Raw genomic sequence first — 12,439 nt, 5'->3', positions numbered from 1 at the left:
AGGAGAAGGTTGGGGGGAATTTAAAAGTAATAAATGGTAAGTTTATTTACAAACTTTATGGAAATGACTAGGAGGTATGGACGAAGATTTAGAGAGAGAAACAACTGATTGTAGGGAGAGAAAGTATGAAAAAAAGTATTTAGGGTGAGAAAGTGATAGATTTAAAGATGAAATGGATAGATGGGAAACTGGAAATCTATGTTCCTAAAACCTCAATGCAAGTCTATTGAGAGATCAATGCTTTCTCTCAAATATGGATCCTCATATTTCTCCAGAATCAGGCGTTTTTCAATGCAAGGGATGAGATTGAATGAAAACTTCAACAAACTTACATCATGCAGGTTGAACAACCTATATTCTGAAAATACCTTGTCCTACTGGCCAGCCACTGGCTAGAGCACGTCTAAAATGATGAAAATGAGGGAGAAAAATAGTATTTATACATAGGAAAAATTACTAAAATATGCATGTGGGCATTTTATGTTCTCTTTTCTTTCTATTTTGCCTCTATTCCTCCATTAGTTGAGAGCTTTGTCTTTTAATTTTCAGCTTCTTTTTTTGGGAAGGTATTTAAAATTCCAATAGGCATGTCAGGTCGTGTCCCAACCTCCTCGGAAAGTCCTTTTGGTGGCCCACAACAGCATTTGATCACTTCAAAACCATTTGTAGAGTCATTAAGCTGCCAACAGTTCTCCAACTCTTTAAGAGTTGTATCTTCTCCTTACTGTAAATTTCTGCACTTGTGGAAGTCTAAAATACTAATCATTAACAAAACTGCTTGACTTCAAGGAAGTCAAGGAGATTAGTTAAAAATAACCATAATGTGCAGAAATTGAAACTTATAGCTGACGCATAAGTATTCAATTAATTTATATATTAACATGATACATTCCAGATTAATAAGAATAAAAATAATCCACAACATATGAAAATAACCATGTTTCTATCATCTTATCAGTGACGTGATGTGAGGCATTGCAAGAATGGCCCCAGGGAAACATCTGAGAAGAGAAAAACAGAAAAAAAGATGTGAACCAAATAATAATGAATTAATAGTAACGATAAATATAGCGGCTGGGTGATGATGGAGAAATAATAATGAATTAGAAGAAAAAGGGAAGAAGAAAGGAAACGATAGGGCAGAGGAAAAGTCTAAGATTGTGGTTAAGACGAGAGACACAGAGGGAACAGAGAACAAAGAGATAAGGGAAATGGGATTAAAATAGGCTTTAAATATTTCTCATCAAAGAGAGAGAGAGAGAGAGAGAGAGAGAGAGGGAGAGAGAGAGGGAGAGGGAGAGGGGAGAGAGAGAGAGAGGAGAGAGGGAGAGGGGGAGGGAGAGGGAGAGGGGGGAGAGAGAGAGGGACACAGAGAGAGAGAGAGAGAGAGAGAGAGAGAGAGAGAGAGAGAGAGAGAGAGAGAGAGAGAGAGCAAGATACATTTCTCATCAAAGAGTGTTTTTAGGTTTTGGAAATGCACATATTTATGGGATCGGATGTGTCGTAATGTAGATAATAAGATGTAGAAAATGAGATAATTGATCTCAATGTGTTTAGTTTGGACATGAAATATTGGGCACATCATTATCTCGGGACGGAAACCCCCAACAACATTAAGAACAAGCCTAAGTTGTGTAAAAAATAGTAATTGTGTCTCCTATTTCCTCTACCTCATTTCTTGTAGAAAAATATAATTTAACCCCCCTTTAGGTAATTCCTTGGCCTGTTAAACTAAGATCGACCATCAAGCCCCTTTTAAGTCCTGGGAAAGACTTCTCAACACACCACATGGCGTGGGGTCCCAATTTCTACGTTCGGACTCATCAATTGTGTGGGCCTGCCATCCTCATCAGTGGTTGTGTGCTGTCAGACACCTATAAGAGAGAAATAAAATACTAAAAGATTATGTGGAATTCAGATCATATAATATTCATTTAGGAGGTCAGATGGGCAAGATCATATCTAAACACTTAAATCGTTCTATTATCAACCTGCCTTCGGGCCAAGTCGACTCAAAGCCTATGCATGACTTTTTTCATATTTTCTTAAGACCACAGTCTGTTGGGCTGCAATTATTCTCTCGTTATGTCAAAAAGGCCTAATGTGAAGGTGAGAAAAATCTGTTAGACGCAAATGGTATATGAATCCTATGTGAAATTTTTGGTTGACTAAATTAAATACCTTTTCCTTACCTACACAGTTGTGATTGATCTATCTGTGGATTAGGCTTTCTGTATGGGCAGCTTTGGAAAACTTTACGGGGCCTCCGGAGGGCTTGCCTTGTAATTTTCAAGGCTCTGCTTATGTGCCAGCACTTTCCAGCTGTGAGTGGACTTGAGTGCTCTTCGCTTGTCTGCTTATGGCTAGCTTGCGCGTTTCTGCGTCAAGCTAGTTGGCTTGCTTAGCTATTGAAAGAAAATATATTATATTTTCTTCTTTATTTTTTCTCCCTTATTTCTCTATATGTATTTATTTATTAAGCCCAAAAAATTTAGAATAACTAGAGAAATTAATTAAAACCATTAAAAGTAAAATGCATTTTGTGTGAAATTAATATGACATGTAAAATACATAAAAGTTATAAAAAATGTTATTTTACCAATTGGATGATTTCATGCATGAAATAATAAATCACACCAAAATTGAGATACTATCAGCTGAATGATGTCAAAATGACCACATGATACATAATTTTTTGTTCCTCCCTTTGGGTTCACCGATGGTCTAGTTTGTCGCATATTTCACTAGTTAGCAGTATGTCCTTGGTCCATTAAGGCTAGTTAAATCAAGTATGAGCGAAAATTCTGCACTAATGTTGTTGCGAAAAGGAAGTTATCCAACTCATCAGAGATTTTATTTTTAGGTAAATGTAAAATAGTTTTTTTCAGAATGAGTCCTTGTTGGTGAGTCGAGTTCGCATAGTTACCAATCAATGAGATTGGCAAACCTAAGCCGAAGTCAGCTAAGATTTCCACCATTACGGATTGGCCTCAAAGTTTAGGTCTGCAATAATGTGATGCATGGCTCCGCTTTCTAGACACCAATGGGGTTGTGCTGGTGTGGCTGTGATGGAGGACCATCTGGTTGAATGCGTCTAAACTCGTCATCAGCCACTTCGCAGGGCCTGAGCGGACGTCAAGACCCCACTTGTACTCTACCAGGTTTGAGAAGCTGCATTGTGTTGACTAGGTATGTGTCGTGTCCCTTCGTGTTCTTTTCTTTTCACGACTCAGTACTCGTGTAGGGGCCCATCTTTGGTTGTTTTCATCGTCTTTGGATTGCAGGGGCCTCCTGCGTGAGCACAGGCCTCCCCCTCGTATGTGTTTGTTTGCTTGATGTTTTAGGTTGCCTCTTTAGGAAGGGGGGAGTCCATGTTTAATTTTAAGGGGGAGCTAATAGGCTTCCCCTTAGAAGAGGCCCATTAAGACCCCATAAGTGCTCTCTCCTTCCTACAGGAAGAATGGAGGGGGGTGGACGTGGATTCAAGCTCGTCTTCTTTCAAAAAAGTCCAGATATGTTTCACTGAATTGGTAGTTATCGTCTAGAAGAAGCATTCTTACTCCTTTGGAAAGCACAAGAATAATGTGGGGTGGACGTGGAGTCAGTCTTGACTCCATCTACAAGAAGTCTAGGAGAAATGTTTGTTTTTGACGAGACTGCTTCCCACTCGATGGCTCTTGCACTGCTCACACGGGTCATTGGGAGCTTGATCATGGCGCAATCATTCTCCGTGCAGTTATCTGGTTATGTCACACATCGTCCGGATAGACGTACTCTTCTCATTGAATTTTCAAACATATGTTGCATTCCTCTGATTGACTCACATTTCACTTTTTAATTACACCCTATTTCTTGCTCATTTCCCTGAGCCATAATATCACCCCTAATGTCGGATATTGTGTTACATCAGGCTGAATTTGAAGTAGATCGGGGTAAGGAAGTATGCCTGCACTAGAGAATGATCAAAGTGGATTTTAGATGTTGGAGAAGTGACATTACCTTATTCTCTTGCACCAAATTGATCATAGCACACATCGGCCCAGGTTCCAACATGAGAGCACATTTGACAATCTGGTCCCATTCTTCGTTGTTGATTTTGATTAGCAGATCCTTGATGACCATGACATGAGCATCTCCAACATGGCCTATGTTTGACCCGTTATTGTGGTTATGGTCTAACTTAAACTTGATTTGCTACATGGGGTGTGTCTCTCCTTATTTGTTTTTACCAAACATGAGCATGGTTTATTCTGATCTTAGCATAGCAACCATAATATTGAGTGTATACTAGTAATAAAAGCTGATATGTTCATTTTAATAATATTTAATGATATTTTGGCCCAAGTCCAGGGAGTAGGATGAGCCACAATGTTTATTCGTGAGCTTTGCATCCTACTGAAATGAGGTATATGGAAATGTCTCATATTTATTGGACCAATGTTTGGTAACTTCTTGAAGATTATATGGGATGCTAACATAAATCCAAGTCCAAGGAGTTTGGAGATTTTAAGAGAACAATTCCCGCCTCAAAATTACACATCCTCGACCACTGCAATAGGTTTGGCATCTTTAATTTATGTTTCAAGTCAATTTTGATATATTTTAGAAATTATAACCAGTGGTTATCTTTCATCGAAATCCAAAAACTTGGAATCTCATCTTTGGCTTGAGTTTTGACAAGTTGCAGGGGTATGAACTTGGATGCTGAAGAATCAAGCACACATATTTAGAATGTAGAAAAAATCTTCACCTAGGGATCAATTCAATTTGATTTTGAACACATTCTCTAAGGTAATAGTTTTTGCTAATAGTAGAACAAATCAATATAACTTGAAATCTCATCTTTGGGTTCAGTTTTGATAAGTTCAGGGGTTTGAAGTTGGACAAAGAAGAATCGAGGGCCGATTAAGAACATGGAAAAATCATCCTTGAGAGATTGATTCAATTTCATTTAAAACATCTTTTATGATATAAAAATAGTTGTTCCTTATTGTGTAACAAATCTACAGAGGTTGGTATCATGCTATTTGGTCCACTACTAAAGAATATAGTTACGTGTAAGCATTAAAGATCAAATGTGGATGAAGGAATTTCATACAAAGAGAAACGTTCATGGTAAGAGGGCTAGAATAAAGGGCGACAACAATTTGGGATGTATCTATGCAGGAGGTCATAATTACACTTATTAATTGTTATCTCTAAAATAACATTTTAGCGATCTGAAAGAATATTCCACTTCAAGTACATGTAATTATGATACGTCTTGAATATTACTAAAAGAGACTGATTACATTCTAATAACTGCCTAGAATAAATCCATACTCTTCAGAAGTATATTTGTCTTGTTGGATCTTTTTTTCCAGTAAGGTTAAGGCTTTGGGGGCTAGAGTAGAGAAGGCTTATGCGGCAAATTGAAATAAGTTAAGCCTTCTCACTCTGTAGAAGACTTCGGGGGTCATGGGTGACACATCTTCACTGAGTTTTTTTGGGGTCCTTGTTCAGCCCTATTTCCTAAGTGATCTTTTCAGGGAATTACACAATACACGGTTAAGGCACATCATCACCTTAGGACAAGTACCAACAAAAAGCATTGAGGATTATACAATATTTCCTAGAAAAAAATATCTTTGTTGTCCATTCCTCTCACTCATTTCCTATTTAACAAATTCTATGTTACTCAAGAAAAATATAATATTGATGGATAACCTAATTCAGCCTCCCCTGAGGTTGTTCCTTGGCCACTTTAACTAACATATACTATTTAGTAATTTATTATCAGTTTAAAGCAACCGTTCTAACTCTCGTATCATGAAATTTTGTCTTAAAACTTTGGTTCTAGTTAGAAATAAAGAAATAAGTATTTCATAACTTGCAATGTGAAGATATATCTAATAAATGTTGTGCATGTCATCTTCTTGGGAAATTCATTCTGAAAGACAACCTATTTGAGAAGCGTGAACCAGTAAGAGTTTATAGATGTACATTTTGATAAACAAATAGTTAGACATAAATTTTTTCTGGTGTATACGATATTTGAGGAATTAACACATTGGTAGGTCAGCATATATCTCAAAGGATTTCATTTATCTTGATCTATTTTCATGGAGACGTCCGTAAACTATACCATGGTATGTATTGCATCTATATGATCGATGGCATAAATGCAAAAATGATTTCTTCTCAGGTTCAGCAGGTCTAGATGCATGTGTGCATGGTTTTAGGGTTAAGGTTATTGAGCTAAAACTTGTGCATTGAGTAACATACTGTTATAGCCATCCTAATTATGAGCTATAGTAATAGCCCAAGCACCAATATGAATTTTGATATCATGTTGATATGCATTAAAAACATATGTAACTGAAATCCCCTTAAAAATTTTATGCCATTCAAGTATAATTCATACCAGAAAAATTACTTCTGTCAGAGCTGTTTGGAGAAAATATAGTTATTCTAACCCGAATGCACACAAATCATTCTATTTCAAAGCAAGGTTGATCGGTGTTGAAATCATTAGGATACTGACCCTGCTATCTGCTGGAGACTAGTTCCCAGCATCAATGGATTTTCTTTTAAATTAATTGTTCTGAAAATAACATAATAGTGCAATAGTATCATTTGAAGAAACCTCAATAGATTTTACCTTCTGTTCTCCACAAGTTAGCGTGGATAGAGCTCAGTAGGATTTAAGTGGTCAATATGTATCAAAATCAGTAAGATTTTTGACCATGAAGTCTCCTTGATATTAGTTCCCAAGCGCAAATAATTTCCATGTAAATTAAACTTGATAAAAAATAAGTCCAAAATAAATAGATAGTTGATAACTTGGAAATTATAATGTTTAATTGATAAATATTTCAGTACATTAATATGTTTTAATGGCCATATTTACATGTTAACATTTATAAATGGAGATAAATGACATGCACTTTGATTTTATTATTGCTTCAACCTTTTTAGTATTTTTTTTAATGGTATTTGACCTATTTATGTTGAATAAGTATTTTTTTCAGGGCTTAAAATACTTGGCTAAAGGCTGGTAAGGGTTTTAGTAATTTTATGGAAAATTTCCAAATTTTTTTACGATTGTCTGATCAGTATTTAGCCAAGAAATGATTTTTAAGAATTGAAAGAATATATTTTATTATTTATTGAGTTCTTCAAATATGATATTTATTAAATTTATGGTGTCCACATCATTCGCCCAAAAATTTGGGGGAATGATTGGAAGTGCGAAGTTAATCAATGATAGGCTCATTATGGCATCGCGCATCACGATGCCATAATGAGTGAATCATGTACGTTGAAAAGGAATGTGGCTCAGTGGGCGAGAGGAAGAAAAAGGTACGTTTTTCTTGTTTGATTCTTTTTGAGCAATAAATGCACACAAAGAATCGACCCCCGCATGCATTTATTGGAGTAGAATCCTCCTACAATTGAGTAGCCATGTGCATTGAATGCACGCGGCTACCGACACATGCATTACTAAAAAATGGGAACTTTGCGCCGTATTTAATACACTCCCGCAGTCGATTCGGTGTGTGCATTAAATGCACATGGAAATTGATTGCGTGTTATTAATTTTAACGAAAAGAAAAAAGGTGTCTTTTGTCTTTGTATGTTTTCTTTAAAACAGGGCTACGTGGCATTTTCTTATCCATTCAAATGAGGCAATCATTTTGCAATGATTGCGGCCTTTTGAAGCGCACATAAATGTGGCAGCGCACGACCCGAGGGCGGAGAAAACATGAAAAATGCCGCGACGAATCAGAAAATACAATTTTGTACCTTCTCGTAGGAGAGAGAAAACTAATCTAATGGCTAGGGTTAATCCTGAGTAAAATGGCGATACCTTGAGATCTAACCGTCCGATTAAGCTGAAATTTTGACTTTTCCTCCTCTACGATCCTTACGATGGATCTTTAAGTAGAGGTAAGGAAAGACTCGAAATGTACTGTTTGAAGCTCTCCCCAAGGATTTGGCAAAGAAGGACACATAAGTTGCTTTGGAAGTCGACAGTTCTTGGTTCATCATTGAAACTTGTAAATTCTATTTTGATTTTTGAACTTATTCTTGAACGATTCTAAAATGCCAAGGGATGGGCAAAATATACATGCCCTTAAAGTTGTTTTGAAATAAAATTAGCAATGCATTTTGATTTTGATTTGAGATCTGATTATTAATCTTTAGTTCTACATTGATTTGGAATATTTCTGCAATTTTAGATTTTTAGATTAGGGTCGGATTTCACTTTTTCCTCAATTTATTCTACTTTCTCTCTCTAGGGTTAGATCTCCTATTTTCTCCTTCTAGATTTAAAAATTTATTGTTTAGAAATTTAATCAATTATCTTAAATATCTAAATCTAAAAAGTCATAAAACAATTCGCCCATTGTCAAGTCCAATTTGAAAACCCCCTTTTGTGCTTATTAATTCCCAATTTTTAATATATAAAAATTGAGTTATAAAAAATATTTTGGTTGGGAAATTGATAATACGAATGGACTTCGTATTGTAATCATAATTATCCCGACCAAGTGTCTGAACCGAAAATAATAAAAATCAAAATTAATTTCTACTTCAATTTGTTTAATTATAAACATAATTGAGGTCTATTAAATGCAAAAATAATGCAAAAATAAGGTCTATTGAATTAATTGATTTACATTTGATAAAATTTATTGCTTAGTGCCTCCTTGTGGTTCGACCTCATGCTTGCTCTATACATATTATTTAGTGAATAAGGGTTATTAAAAATTTTATTGCATAAGTCTAAAAATTCAAACAACGATGAAATTACACATCACTTTTTAAGCTTAACTCTAGTATCATCTGAAGTCATCTGAATAGAGTTAAAAAATGGGATTTATCTTCTGTTCCCTATTATTCAAAATAAAATGTGAAAATGTGCCTTTTAAAATATCAAGGCCAACATTCTCAAATTTAGTAGGATTTCGGCCGTGCACTCTGTTGGAGAGGAGTTCCCAAGAGCCAAGAGATTCCATGTAAAGTTATTTTGCTAAAAATCTATGACCGTAGTAAAGACAAAATATCACCTAGAAGCATCTGAATGGAAATAAAACTCTGGTTTAGCTTTTATTCTATATCATTTAGAAGAGGAAAAAAAAATATGTATCTTTGAGTATCAGGTCGAATATGAGCTGAAACAAATAGTACTTGGACCATGCACTGTACTAAAGTCTAATGCTCAAGTGCAAAGAACTTCCATATATTAATTTTTTTTTGAAAAACAAGATCCTAAGGAGGAGATAGTAACATCTGAAGTCGTCAAAAAAGAATAAAAAAGTTATGTTTACCTTATATCTCATAAATATAAAACTACATGTTTTCTCAGCTTGCCCCATCAGCGATGGCCAACACATCACCATCGGACGCGTCGCCATGGACAACCAAAGTCAACGTCTCCACCATGGATACGCCGCCACAGTCAATCGACGTCATCACTCCCGCTACGGACATGCCGCAACCGTCTCCGCTACGCACGTCTCCACGCACGCACGTTCCTTCGCGCATCATGACACGTCGCCAACGGCAGATCAACAACTGCCCCTTGGTGTGACATGAAGCACGTCTCGTCTTTAATTTCTCATCTTTAAGTTGTATTTTCTCTTTCCTCCAAGGCCTATATGTATAGGCCATTGTTTCAAGAAACAGTTCGGCAAGTTTATTTTAAGAATTGAGTTATCTTTCTCTTCTTGGAGTGCTTGGCCCAACCTTACCCTCCTTCTCGCTATCTCTGATCTCCACCGCAACCGCTGTCGTCACTGCCTCGCATCGCCGGCTACCTCTGCTCCCTTCTCGCCGTCGCTGCTCACCCAGGACAGCCCTAGGCTGTTCGCCCAGGGCCGCCCGAGGCCATCTCAGGTCGCTCGCCCAGGACCGCCCCAGGCCGCGCACGTAGGGCCACCCAAGGCCGCCTCAGGCTGCCCGCCCAGGGCCGCCTAAGGCCGCCCTAGGCCACTCGCCTAGGACTACCCCAGGCCGCCCACGCAGGGCCGCCCAAGGCCACCCGCCCAGGGTTGCCCTAGGCCGCCCCAGGCCGCCCACGTAGGGCCGCCCAAGGCCACCCGCCCAGGGCTGCCCTAGGCCGCCCCAGGCCACTCGCCTAGGGCCGCCCCAGGCTGCCCTCCCTTGGCTGCCCCAGTCCAACCTTCCTGGGCAGCCCAAGGCCACCCAGGTCGCCGCCTAGGGTCGCCCTAGGCTGCCCCTGACTGCCCACCCAGGGCAGCCCTAGGCCACCCCAGGTCGTTCGCCCAGGGGTCGCCCCAGGCCGCCTGCCCAGGGGCGCCCTAGGCCATCCGCCCCCAAGGTTGCCCGTGCACGCCGCGTGCCCTTCACCCGTGCTTCTGGACGCCCTCGAAGCTTCTTACGGTGGCGCATACCATTTAGGTTTTGGGGCGCTACCCCAAACCCCGCAAGGGGGAGACTCCCCCCTTGAACCCCCCCCCCCGCAACTGACCGCGCAGTTGGATCCGCGACACCCTGTCATAGTGCACATCAATCGTCCCGCTAACGACGCCCCACGGCCACGCACTCCCGCCACTGAAGCACGGAACGTCTCATTGCCAGGGCTGCTCAACACTCGGAACTTCTAGATCTTCTCGTCCAGTGGGCCGGTCAACGCCCGAAACTGTCCAGTCTCGTCACGAATCTGAATTTCCCGCATCCTCTTCACGCACTTCGGTGCCGAGGTACGCCTGAACTCTTTGGTGTCGAAGTGTTCCCGTCTAGTATTCCACGAGAAGTTTCCACCACCGTCGGATTAGATTTGGTGTGGATTTCCCCACTTTCTCCCTTTCTTTCGAGAGTCTCCTTCGCGACGCGAATTCGGGTATTGATTTCGGTGCTTAGGCATCATCGCGGTGGATGAAGACAGTACTCCCGCCCTCGACAAGGGTTGGAGCTGCACCACCAGTTTTTCATTGGTTTTAAAATCTGAATCCAACCGTGTGTATTTCTGTGGGCTGTTTTATCCCTCCTGTACTCAACCCATCCACCGCCATTCATCCATCCGTAACCTTCCCCGTACTCCAGTCATCCATTCCTTAGTCGTCCTACGTCAAATATAAAAATACATGTTTTCTCAGCTTTATTATTCATATACTAACACTGTTATTTCCCAAGTTACCATTTGTAGTTTAAAAATGTAACTAATATATTTTCTTCTAAGGAGTGCGTGTAGTATTTTGGACAACAAAAATAATAAAATGTTTTTCCAATTATGAACTTATTGTTCAATTATTTGGAAAAAATAATTTTGTTTAAATGATATTTTTTTATAATCATGAATATGGAATCTGGAGTTACCTCTTTTGGTTTCCATACTTAACTGTTATTTAAACCTGAAACACATTCTTTGACAACTTCAACTTATATGTTAAACTTGTTAGATATTGTCTATGAGAAATAATAAATTCAAACAGGTGGATTTTATGGACTTGATTTTGATAAAATTAAAAATATTCCTACAGCCAAAGATCTTTGAATGAACTCAGAAAAACATTTAAAATATGATTGATCATGCCAAGTATTTTGATATTGGACCTGTGATTTCTCAATTTCTCTAGTGAGACATGTTGAATGATGAACTCAAAATTAAGGATAGATTTATGTGTATTGAATTTATTTTGATCAATAATATTTTTAAAATTTCAGCCATAAAATATTTTAATTATTAAATGATGAGAAAGTGTCATCTCCACATTGAACATCTATTAGGGTTAAATACTCTTTAACTGAAGATTCAAGAGGGGTAGGAGAAGAAACTTATAGAATAGTGGACTAGAATGTGATGAATAGGAGGTGATTATATGATGATCATAATTATTTCACAAGAATGGTGATAATAATAAAATAAGGAATATGTATGATGAAGTGGATAGATAAATGGAAATGATAGAATACGATGGATGAAGACATGAAGTGAGGATGAAAGTAGAACATGAATAAGAAGGTAGTATGATAACATGGTGAAAGTATGCAAGTGAATGTGGATGTTAGATGGTGAAATAGAATGGTGGAAGAACAAATGATAATGATATAACAAATTAATGTGATGGAAGAAGGGATTTGGTGTTGTTAGATGGACAATAAGATGGACTAGAAAATTTATGGTTTTTATTTAGGATAAAGGTGAAGAGATTAAGATCAGAGATGGATGTGGTATGGTAAGATGATAGACGATGGTGATGAGAGTGAGATGATGAAGAAGGCAAGGTTTAAGATTGACCTCTCCACTTCACTAGTATTCTTTCCCAATCACTCATAACACCAACAACACCTTCATTTACCTTAAACAGACTCACTCTCTTTCAGTCAGCCCCTATAAGAAAAAGTGAGTTCAAAGATAGGTGATACAAAACTCTGAGGCTTTATTTATAGGCCCAGAAATTGATGGAAATATATGTGGCCAGCAAGCCAA

This window comes from Wolffia australiana, chromosome 5 (genome assembly GCF_029677425.1).
Source record: "Wolffia australiana isolate 7733 chromosome 5, ASM2967742v1".
In the NCBI taxonomy this organism is placed as follows: domain Eukaryota; kingdom Viridiplantae; phylum Streptophyta; class Magnoliopsida; order Alismatales; family Araceae; genus Wolffia; species Wolffia australiana.
This window is presented reverse-complemented; position numbering follows the sequence as displayed.